This window comes from Mauremys reevesii, linkage group 18 (assembly GCF_016161935.1).
Source record: "Mauremys reevesii isolate NIE-2019 linkage group 18, ASM1616193v1, whole genome shotgun sequence".
NCBI classification, from domain to species: domain Eukaryota; kingdom Metazoa; phylum Chordata; order Testudines; family Geoemydidae; genus Mauremys; species Mauremys reevesii.
Window position 1 is genome coordinate 16515084 of NC_052640.1, and position 12141 is coordinate 16527224.

Sequence of the window (12141 nt, forward strand, 5' to 3'; positions counted from 1 at the left end):
AGCTTTTCAGTTCCCCGGTCTAATAACTGAGCCATGGAGGGGGGACAGAATATTTGATAAGCCTCCTGTCTTTTGGAGATGAACCGCACTGATTTTGTGTACACGAAAAGTGGATTCAAAACGGCAACAGTAAAATCGTTGGTGTGACAACGAAACAAATCTAAAATCTCTTACTAGATCGTTTATTCTAACAGAATCTCAGCTATATGGCACGGAGCTGGGGATTATTACCTAGAAAACAATTCCATCTCAGCATCCGAATTTACTTCGGATTTCCCTTAAATGTCCATTTTCATGGAACCGAATTTACAAGCATCTAATTTTATCACCCAGTCGAAAAATCGCTAGGTGAAAAGTAAATATCTTCTAGGTGCGGGGGAAAAATCCACCCAATCCAAAGACCCCAAGCTATTTTTAAAGAGGAAACATTTCACAGGGCCTTCGTGTATCCTTTTCTCTCTCTCTTTTTCACTTTCATTTGTCTGCACGAGCAGTTTTATCAAACCCCTCCCCGAGTCCCCTGTGATTTGTTTTGCTAACTTCACGGAAGGGCTGCTTATTAGGATTTCTCCCTTTTCCATTATACACTTTAAAGAAAGGGCCTTGACACCACCCTAGTCTCTGGCGAGCTCCTTTCTGACTTTGTGTTAGTAGAAGTCTCAGTTAGGAGCGCTCCGTTTGAATGGGACTGGGCCCGATCCTGCTTAGTCGAACACTTTGTCAATTAAAACTTTGCCTATAAAGGGAGGATCGAACCGCCCCCGCTAGTCCATCAAGATCGTTAGATTAAGTCTGCAAAACTGCGTTACACTTAGGAAGCGGGCGCGTCTTCAAACCCTCGGGCAGCGCCGAGCACCTCTGTGAACCAAAGATCAGCTCTTCGCAGCTTTCAAAGCAGTTCTCTCATCTTTAAAATAATCAGCCCGTGGCGTGGGGGATGGAGGAGATTTCCGATAACACGTCAACGTCTAGGATATTATTGACATGACACCTCAGAGCTACTTTTCCATTTCACGCCGCCGAAAATGTCCCAACACGGATGAGCCTAAAACCTCACCGGCGCGTGAAATGAGCAGCTACTCAGCCATGTACCCTCGCCCAGAGACAGGAGCAAGCTTCCTCCGTTACTTGCCAGTCGTTTGCACTGGATTGCCCTGAAATCCGGGCTGCCCTAGGAAGTCATAAAACGCCATCGAGAAATGGAAGAGAAAGCCTCCGTGTTCAGCAATGCCCTGGAGGTTAAAAGCCATAAACCTATCTACAAGTGGAATACTACAAAGCGACTCAGTTCCTCCCAGCAGAGCCTGCAGGACTAGGGAGTGAGGTCTTAGAGGGAAATACTCCCTGCTCATCCTGTAACTCGGGCGGATGGGGGGAATCCTCTTCCACAAATACTGGAGAGTCCCCTGGCACTCCTCAGCCGCAGTGAGGCTTACGGCGAGCAGGCCCTGGGACTAGCTGGGAGCGCAGGCCCGGGGGTTGGCGACTTCTCTGAGATAAGAACGACATGGGGCTGCCTTCCTGCTTCGTGTGTGTCACCCACCTGCTGCCACAGAGCCCCTAAACCAGGAACTATCCCGGTGAGAAAAGACAAGAGTCAAGCCTCGGGGATGCGGAGGAGGGGGGCCGGGGAAAACCCCTTGCCAATAGGAGTCAAACGGAAGGAAAGGTGCAATGAGCCAGAGTTGGGATTTTTTTGGTTAGAATTGTCAGCCCGGGATAAAACAATCCCCGCCAGATTGACTCCAATGGATACAATGTGAATTCCTCGGCAGAGACCTTCCTTTCAGGCCCTGCCAGGTGGGTGAGGCAAAAGCCACTGGTTCTCCCAAAGGGGACCACGTTAAAAGCTCGGCTCGGCTTTGGCTTAGTCCCCTGGATTCTTGTTTAGAGGCGCGCAGCCCGCTAAGTGCGGTTTTCCCCGCTGCGCTGTTGATTTTTGCGGATCTGCCTTTAGAGCGTTCTGAAAACGGGACGGGAAATTGAAACGGCCGCTGATGGGACCCCGCTGTAAACTGCGCCATTAGCGGATGAGAGCGAAGGACAGAAAAATAAAATCACCCTAGTCCCATGCGATTTCCCAGCTTCGCTTTCCCTCCGAACGGATCGTTTCCCGTTTCCTCTCGAAACTGCTTTCCAGCCCCGAACTACTGGCAACTACGCGCTGCAAAAATAGATGCTGCCGCAGATGCGTACAATGGGAGAGGGGTTTCTGTATCTTTAACCAACCGGAGATGTTGTAAACAAGCCAGGGGAAAGCTTGGCCCGTTCACGGCTAGAGAGAGCGTTTAAAGCAAGGAGAATCTTCAGTGCCAAATACTCCGCAAACCAGAGCTCCCGATATTTGCGTGGAAACCATTCTGCATGCAGCTGTTTAGTATTTAGCATTAGTGGGTCCTAACTGAGGGGCTCAGAGTTACCTGCTCACCTTCCTCCCTATGTAACTTTCGTTTGGTTTCTGCTGCGACGGCCGGGCAGCGGAGTTTATCCGTAGGTATTAATATCTGACGGGTCTGAGCAGTTCCCGGTCCCTTTTGCCGTGAGAGGACAGACGTGCCATCACCACCCCACCACCGGCTTGGCCAGGACAAGATATTTTCATTTATTTAATTTCAAAAGGTGCCCCCAGGACCGGAAGTGGGGGAAGCTGGCACGTCCAAACGGGGGATCGCGGGGTGCGCTCGGCTTCTGCCTTAGCTCCTTTCGTCAGCAACTCGAGCTAGCTACCAACAACGCGGGTCACTTAACCAAGACATTGGCTGGCTTCGCCTTTGCAAAGGAGCCATTGGGGATGCGGGCTGCCTTCATGCCTAAGGCAGGGGACACCTCCGGTTACTTTCTATATCACTCGGTAGCTGGCCCAGGATTGCACTGCAAGGGGGTTTACATGTGATAAACCGCCCTCCCCCCAGTTGTTTGCCTCTCTTGAACCAGGTAATTGCACACGAAAGGTCCACCCGCGGTTAACCATTTCCTTCCTCCTGCTGATGACATCAGCTAGCAATTGACAGTGTCACAGTGAAGCACATTCTCCACTCCGGCCTTTACAGAAAGCGCTAGAAACGTTTATTTCGTACATCCTCGAGATTCCCACGCAGGAAACACAAATCCATTATTAAAAACTCAGCACCAGCTATTTCCTCTCAAGGGGTCACGGCTTAAATGCCTGCGAAGGCAGGCGGGAGACCAGATAAAAGCAATACCCGATTTTTTTAAATTGCAACCCCCCCCCCACTCCTTTGATGTTTCCCCAACTCCCAGCCATTCCAAAGACAGGCAGCGATCCTCCCCCAGCCTGGAAAGAGTTAATGCCGCCTACGGAGGCTGTGAAAGAAAGGGATACTCACGACACCGCTCACAGAGGGTCAGCATTCGCTGCAGCTGCTTCGGGTCTGAGCCCCGGACCCGGGCGGCTGCCCTGTTTATTGGGATGCTGCCCCCTGGGCTAGGGAGTGGCGGGACTTTTGCGTCCCCATTGGCCTAAGCCGCAGGGAGCAGCCGGTACTAAACCCCGCCGGCGGAGGCTGGGGGCTTGCCGCACGCCTGCCCCTGCAGCCCCACTCGCTATATGCTCCTGCGAGGGGCTAGGACTTGAGAACGGGCCGCCCGCCTCTGCCGGGCGCAGAAGGGACAGCGGAGCCGTAGCGAGTGGCACCGGGCCCGGAGCGCTGTCAGTGAAGTTCCCCGGCCGGCTGCCCCCCCCTCCACCCCCCCAGCCCCTGCACTTCCTGTTGGCTGCGCCTCTGGCGCCTCTCCGCCCCGCAGCCAGGTGCTCTCTGCCTGCCCCGGCAGCTGTGTCACGCCAGCCCGGCCCCCGCGCACTTCCCCCCCGCGCCCGCGGTGGCTCAGCCGCCCGCACCTCTGGATGGGAGCTGGGAGCCCAGGTGAACGAGACACCCCCACACACACTGTTCTGCAAAGGGATGGACGGGGCGGCGCTGGGAAGCGAGGCCTACAGGAATCACTCCGCTCCGAGGACCAGACGGAGTCAATCCCCAAAGGAGCGCTGAGTGGGGCGGCTGCTCCCCAGTTCAGGGGGGCGCCTGGGCAGCGCAGGGGAAAGGATCAAGCCGAATCTGTTCTCTGCCAGGTGGTGCTGCTCGATCCGAGAAAAGTGCCTGGTTCTTGCAAATCCCGCTGTTGTTTGCCACTTCTTTAGCCAGCTCCCGATTGTTGTGATCCAGCGGTATCTTTCCCTGCCCTCCTTAGACCCATCTTCTCTTTCCGCCCCCTTCGGCCTCTACCCCACTGACCCCCTTTTCATTCCCTCTTCCGCTTCTCACTCATAAATACCCGTCCGTGCTACTGCGCTTCTACCGACCCCATTGCCGGGCAAACCCCTTTCGTTTAAAGAGCTACGCCACGTTAACCCACACTAGGCTTGCCTGGGAGCTCGGCCCTTTAAAACTCTTTCTGGTGCCACGTTCACGCCGCTCTTAGCTCCCCATCACCGAGGTTCTTCGGCTGCCTGCGGCATGCAAAGATTCATCCCCGACCAGCGAAAGAGGAAGATTTATAGCCATGTTGGAGCTGACCCAGCTGAGCTGAGGTGCTGGGGGACGGGAGCTACCCCAGACAAACTGCGATCGGACACTGCAGGACAAGTTTCTGAGCTATTGCTTGTAATGTGGACTCTCTCACACACAACTGCAGCAGTAATTATATTCTGGCTGCTGTGCAGAACTGGCACAGGAAACCAGCTCGTTCTACAGAGGCAGCTGGATTTTGAAGAATAATAAATAAATACACGGGGGCAGATGTCTGCAGCTAGCGCAGAAAACTGCGATTTGAGAAACGATTAATACTAACAAGGGGTTTTATGCGTTCTTGCAAAAACAGAGCAGGGGAAGGTAAAACAGGCGGGAATGTACCAGCACATCCACCCGCCGGTAGAGCAGGCGGTGTCCTCTGTGCCTTTAAACAATCAGTCCCCGGGCCCTCACTTTATTTGTACAACATACAGTTGCTGCGTGAACTCAATCCCCTGCCCGCTGAAATGCCACTTGCCCATTTCAGGAAATCTAGGCAGGACCACGTGAGAGGCTTTGGCAAGCTCGGGAGTTCCTTGCTGTTTAGAGTGGTATTGGCTGTTTGGGAAGGGGTGGGGAGATGGGGAGAGCCAGACGGTGTAACCCCCCGGCTCTGGGAGAGCAGGAGAAATCGGGGCTTAGCTAGATTTGAAAACGTCCAGGGCAAATGGATTCGTTTTAGTCATATTCTCCATACCAGCAGCAGGAGTCAAATCCCATTCACTACATAAAACGAGCAGGTTCGTGCCCTCAGCTGTAACGTTGGTTTAGAGAGAGTTGTTTGTGTGGGTGTCCAGGCGCACTGCACACAAGGATCTTTCTCTTCTTTCCTGCCACTTCCCTATTCAGGGTCCACGACTTTCCTAGCCTGCTTCCAAAACTCGCGGCTGAACGGGTGTCTGCTGTGCAAACTGGTCTCTCTACGGTCCGCTAACATCCTGTCCATGTACCTAAGTCTTTGGCCTCCCCCTGAGTCCTCCTCCGTCCAGGACCATTGCAAGGGCCAGCCTAGCCTCCCGCAGCTTGTCTTCAATTGGGACAATCCGTATCGATCTCCTTCTCCATACACATGTACAGATCGGTGTATTTATGTGTTATATGTATATATGATATAGACCACATACACGTATACGTATCATAGCTCACAGTCTTACACCTAACACGGGTGTATCATGTTTAATAATACAATTCACACACATATGAGTGGTATTTTAAAATCAATAGCAATTCTGGAAGGCTCCATTAAATGACAGAGACATACGATTAAAACCTATAATTTTGCTCCGTATTTACAAGTATTTTTGGTTCTGTAAAATGCTAAGCAGTCCTGGTCCCGGATTATTACAAAGAGCATCAGCCCGACATGGGGCGCCCAGCGATTCAAAACTTGGTTTTCTCTCTCAATAAAAGATGTAAGGCCGTTCTGCTAAAAGGGAGGGTAGCCTTGGAGTTATTTGTCCACCATTTTAAGAGGGGGCGAGGAGGGGATTTCCTGTCATGTGACAGTGCATGGACTCCCCTCCCCATGCAGAAGATGTGCATATGTCCTCTGATTCGTTATACTATTCGATTACTTGAATGCTCGGCGATCTTTTGTGACGCGAGTGTGAAATGCAGAAAACACAATTCAAAGCAGTTTTAAACGCACACATACATAGAAGACCAATCGCACTAGGGCTTTGGGATGAATTGCTCGTTGACTAGACGATTTCTTTGGCTTTCAGTGGTTTTGTCAGCGCGAGTCATTTAATCAGCGACCTGTTTAATTTTTCTTTATATCTTTCTGCCTAATGGATCCCTGTGACACATTAAAATTAAGGTGTTTTGTCTGCTAAATAATCCTCTCCTACAAAGGTAGATAAACATCTAGCTGCAGCTCTGTCAAGGCTTCTGATCATAAACCCTTCTGAGTGACAGGTCCCTAGTATATTGACATATTCCGCCTCACGATAAAATACACTTTCTTTGTCACGTCTATTAAAGAGCCTCTGCTCCGGTATAGTTGAGTCCCGGGTCCCACTCACTCAAACGTCCACTCGCGTTGTTAGGAAGACGGGGGGGGGGAACCCTCCTTTAGCCTGATTTAATTAAGTCGGTCGCGTAACACTGATTTTCGTGGGAGCAGAATTGCATCTTCCCGGCTAATCTGCTCGTATAAACCTCAGTGTTGCTGCAGACAGCCTGCGCTCAAACACGGTACTGTGTGCGTTTAGCAATTCGTGTCAAGCGGGATGTATTTTTTAGATGCGCATCGTTTGGATCGGAGAGGTTTCAAACTAGACTTGATTCCAATTGACCGTCGGGTAGGAGTCACTTTGCTAAATATCTGGAGGGAATTTTCAGCAAGTGAGCGAAGGAAGATCTGTGACTTCGGACAGACAGACACCGGCTTTGACACCGACAGACAGCTCGTGGATCAAAAGACTGTAAAGATTTTCCTCTAATGCCCGAGCTGTATTTGAAATTGCCTGATTCCAAAAAGCGCCGCGCATGTCCAAGAATGTTATTTTAAAATCGAACTTAATATATGGGGTCCTTTAAAGGCTTCCCCCAAATCACTATTACCTACGTGTTGTCCTTTTTGCCGAGGACTGGGAGTATTTTTAGAGGATTCATGACTCGCTGCCCAATCAACAGCAGAAACAATTCGTGGGAAGCCGAATCTTTCTCATGCACTCACAAGAACGTCCAGAACATTCATAGAATCTGTGGTTTATAATGTGCTCGTGCCGTTTCTCCGTGCGCTCCGATTGCTAAACCCGATCTTGCTGTTCCGAGTAGTGTATGTGGAGCAGGCACAGGGAAGCCTACTTTCTAATGAGTCGGGTTTTCGCATTCTTTTCGAGCTCGGGGGAGTTTGGAAACATACGATTTCAACAGAGTCCTTTCTAACCATCCCAGGTATTGAAAATCCCGGGCACTTCTTGTTCATAATTTAATTTTTTTTAAAACATCATTTGCCTCCACTCGTTATCTTTCTCACGATCGTTTTTCCTGCTCTAGCTATATTTGCAGAAATGTAGGACAGGCCCTGAGAAATCCCCACTAGCCTGAGCTGCTGCATATCCCTTTGAAAGAATCGAGGGAGTGCAAGGGATTCGCACGGGGAGATCTTTAATGTTGGTTCTCGGGGTGAAGCTTTGCAACTGGAATAAGCAGCCTTCGTTTATTTTCTTAAATCTCCCCAAATACGCCTCCCCACCTTTCACCGTATAGATTCCGCTTTTTTTTGGTTTTGTTTCCACTGAGGGGTATTTTAATCTAAATTACACCCGTGCGGACAGTACACCGCACATTCTGTCTCGCTATACAGGCAATGAACCTCATTAGTTTTATCCGCTTTGTTAACGGGACCGGGCAAATCAAAAGCCTCATTCAGCTGAGTTCCCTCGTCCAGCAGGTGTGGGGCCACACGCGATTTGCTACAGTTAATGGGCCCTTTTTAGTAAGTGTTTGTTTATCCCTTCTGCTGTTGTAATAGTGTTAATCAACACTACCCAGCCAGCCTTTCACGTGGCTACCTTCAAGAATGATTCATTGATGCTTGGGTTTCCTGCGGAGCCTTGATAGTCAGAGCAGATAACGGGGTACCTGGCACAAAGTGAGCCATTGAGAATAACTTTAGCATGAAAAGGACAAACAAGGAATAGAGGGGAAAGGCTGGGGGGTGGGGGAAGGGGGACGTGCGGGGCTGGCACCAGGAGCAGAGGCGATCGGTGCTGAGCCTGTCAGAGCAGATGGAAGGTGGGACCAGGCGGGCTTCCCAGCAAGTGGTTAAATTCCAAAGGACCCAACGTGAGAAGCAGAAAGTTCAGCTCCGCTGAGTAGCTAAGCGAGCCCTTTATCCCGCCTTTGGGCAGGATCATAGAGATCCGGGCGCGTGAGAGCCTAGCGAAGGAGACCCCCCAGGCACGCTGACCTGCGAGCTCCTGAGCGCTTGGCCAGCGAGCGCGCCCCGCAAGGGAGCGGGCTCGCAGCTCGCGGCGCTGCAATCCGGTCCTTCCTTCGCCAGTGCTGCGGGCCCAGCGCCTTGCCCTGGGGCCCGGCCCTGCCTCCGCCCTCTCTGTGCGTGCGGGAAAGAGCCACGGGCTGCTCGAACCCACGCGCGTGTTATTCCTGCCCAGCGCTCGTCACCTCCACGGGGTCTGACTAGACCCGGCTGCCGCTGCGGGAGGTTGGAAAGCCCAGGTCTGGGTGGAGGTGAAAACCTGCGCTCAGCCTGGGGCTGGGGGGACACCAATAACCACAACTAATCACCATCCTGAGGTCCAGAGCGCGCTGCGAGCACATTAATGACAGGAGCTGCACGCTGCTCCGCGGCAGAGAAGTGTTCTCCCTTATTCACCCGTGGGGAGAAACCGAGGCACGCAGCTGAAGGTACCAGCCCCACCTCACATGGCAGACCGAGCCATCGAAGCCCTGTCCCTGTGCTTTAAAGCCCATTACACGCCCTTCCTCGCCGATGTAGCGGCTTAGAATTAACCACGGAGCCTTTTTTCCAGGTGACAACGCCTCAGCTCTCTCTAGGCTGGGATGTTCTGCCTCCCAACAGCAAAGATCTGAATGGAATAAAAGCGTTGGCATAAGGAGCCTTTTCGCTTCGTGCCCGGCGCATTTTCCCCATTCCAATATTCTGCGGCAGTTTGTCACTAGCCGTGTAGACAGATTTGAACTATAGCGTGTTTATTCCTCGCGCGGACACTCGCTTGGTCAATTTCGGCTCTGTTTGATTTGCTATGGGGATTTTGGTTTTATTTTATTGCGCTACGAGGCTTATTTGCTACAGATACAAACCCAGAAGGTCACACACGATCAGCCTTGATTCCCCCTCCTGTCATATTCCCCAGCACATATAATTACACCGATTTCGTCTCTCGTTACGCGAAAAGACAAAAGCAAAACCGCGCGGAGCAAAAGCTTGACTTTTGTGCTCACGCTGTTTTAAGGCGATCGCTCGTCTTTCCACCAGAAGCCTGTCATTTCAGTGTCGATTGTTGAAATATACAAGACTGGTTTTAGTGTCAGGTTTGCAGAGAATGCAGGGCTCTTCTCACAGATACAGAAACTCCCCCACCCCAACAGATCAGGAGTGTCTCGACCTCATTTAGTCTCCTTCAAAAGCACAGACCAACCGAAAAAGAAACAAGCGAGACGGCTTTGGGACAAGTCCATCTTTCTGCACCCCCACCCCTTCAGCTGCCTGATCGCTGTCTCTCCAGTGCAGTCCCGGCTCTTAATCCTTAGTGCTACTTTTAAAAAGCAAACTAAGAATGGTTTCAGCATGGAAACGAAAAACCCACCCTTTAAGGTTCTTTGTGGCAATTCTGTGTGTGTCTTTCATCATCTTCCTTGGAAAATAAATGACCATTGTTCGTCGGTCTTGGGGGGGGGGAAGGGGTGTTTTTAGGGAAATTGCTTTTTCCCTTCCAAATCCAATTCCCCAGGGAGGTTTTATTTATTGACGTGTTTTTATAAGGAGACCGGATGTTTGTAAAGCCAAACATTTTTGTTTTTAAAAATGTATTTGTTTTTATAGGGGCGCACACCAACCAGTGATGTATTTCTTAGGACACTCAGGCATTCTGTACAAAAGGGAGATCGCTCCCTGTGCGATCGCTTTGTACAATGGAGGAGGGGTGTGTGTGTGTGTAAATATCCGACTTTATTTTTAACAAATCTCTTCCCCCGCCCTTTAAACAAGAAACTTGAAGGGTGGAATACGTACACGGCTCAAACCGAACGCAGCGACGAAATGTAGCTGTAATGGCTAAATGGCTTTGCAGAGAGTTTTGCCGGAGAGTGAGGACTGCAAGTTTTGATTTTGGGGTTGTGTTGTTAAAATCTTAACCTTATATTTTAATGCCCTTTAAAAATCTCAGCATTTATTTAGGGGGCAGGACCCCATTTCCCCCTCCTTCTATTTTATATGCAGAAAAAAACAACAACCCCAAAATCAAAACCAACAACCCAAAACCTCAGCACAGCACCCAGCAGCTGGCAGTTAAGTACGTGGTCCGATTTTCCAAAACGCTCCCGCTGAGATCCCTAAAGATGGTGGCTAGATTGAGCCGCTAGGAGTTAGCTCTTCGGGGCTCTCAAGGTTTTGAACCCACCGCAATTTAGTATTGCCCGTGGGGAGACAGCCAAAGCTTTTGCAAGGGCTGGGATCTATTTTTTTAGTCACTATAAAACTGCGGTGAACCTACAACTTAGAATCAAGGGAGTTGATCGAGTAACGAGGCTGGATTTGCACAAGCTGTTTGGAAAACGAACAGAAAAACCGAAGTGGCGGCGGATAGCAACGTCTCTTCTGCAAAGCCCGGGAAAGTTGGGTTTAGAAATGAGGAACAGGAACAGAAAGAAACCCCTGCCAAGCGGCTAGGTGAAAAATACCAATTGCACTAGGGAAAAAAGCAGGTGCCCAAAACGGTCCTTTTACAACACTGGTGTTGGCATTTTTTAAAGTTACGTCATATGTGTTATTCAATATTTGTTGGTAGGGCTACCCGTTCCCCCTGCAGTCATTGTCAGCGTCTTCTGCCCATGCAGAGAATCAGCAGTGTACGCCCAGCAAGCTCCTGCATGCACGTTTCTATCGCTGGGCAGCATCCTTCCTGTCCCCGTGCGAGACTAGTTGGTGGAAGCCGGAGGAACATTTGCCTGGTTTTTACCCGCGAAACACAAGGCAATTCATCGGGCAACACGCAAGGCCTGTGTCAGTGGCCAGACAGAGAAGGAGCCAAGAGAAACGAGAATACATTGAAAACGGATCCTGCTGGGAGACGGATCCTTTAGCCCGGCAGGAACATTCCCCCCACACCCACATTCACACTGCGCTATAGACATAGGGCATTATCTCGGGCAATATAGAGACATTCGTATGAATTGTGTTTTGGAGCGAAGTCGGTATTTTGAGAGGAAAAACTGGTTCTAAACCGTTGGCTTTCCTCGCAGCACACCAGGCTATGGAAAGCAACGAGAGCTCACAGCTTCAGAGCTTCCTCACCGCTCGCCCCAGCCAGTAGCTCATCTCTGGGTCTGCATTCGCCGGCCAATGCCGATCAGAACGTGCAACCCTCGCCAGACTTCCGACAAATAGAACGTTGGGTGTGTTTGTGTGTAGACAAACACGCACACACAGATACCTCCATGGAGAGTGAAAATCAGACAGACCGACATAAATATCGCCCCTAATTGAAAGCCGAATTCGACCTAGTCCTTGATTTTCTAGTTTATAGACGGCTGGACAAGGCAGGGATTGTTTCAAACTAACAGGACTTTATTAACACCTCTGCTTTCGCCTCTGTTTTTTGGTGTCGTTTGCCAGCAAATATGACCTTTCCGTCCCTAAAATCAGCGGGCTGAGGGAAGAATTCCACCATTTGATACAGCAACGCGTCAAAACCCGCAGGGCGTGTTCAAAGCCAACTTGCTCTATAAATATCACAACAAAATGGGGGCCTGTCGGGCTTGTGGCGGCAGACGAGAGCGCTGGGAGCCCCCATCCCCGTAAATGCGAACAAATGTATCATTTAGTTGCTATTAAACCGGCTCAAGTCGGCTATTAATCGGGAATTGAGATCAGTTCGCACATAATAAATCATCACGTCTG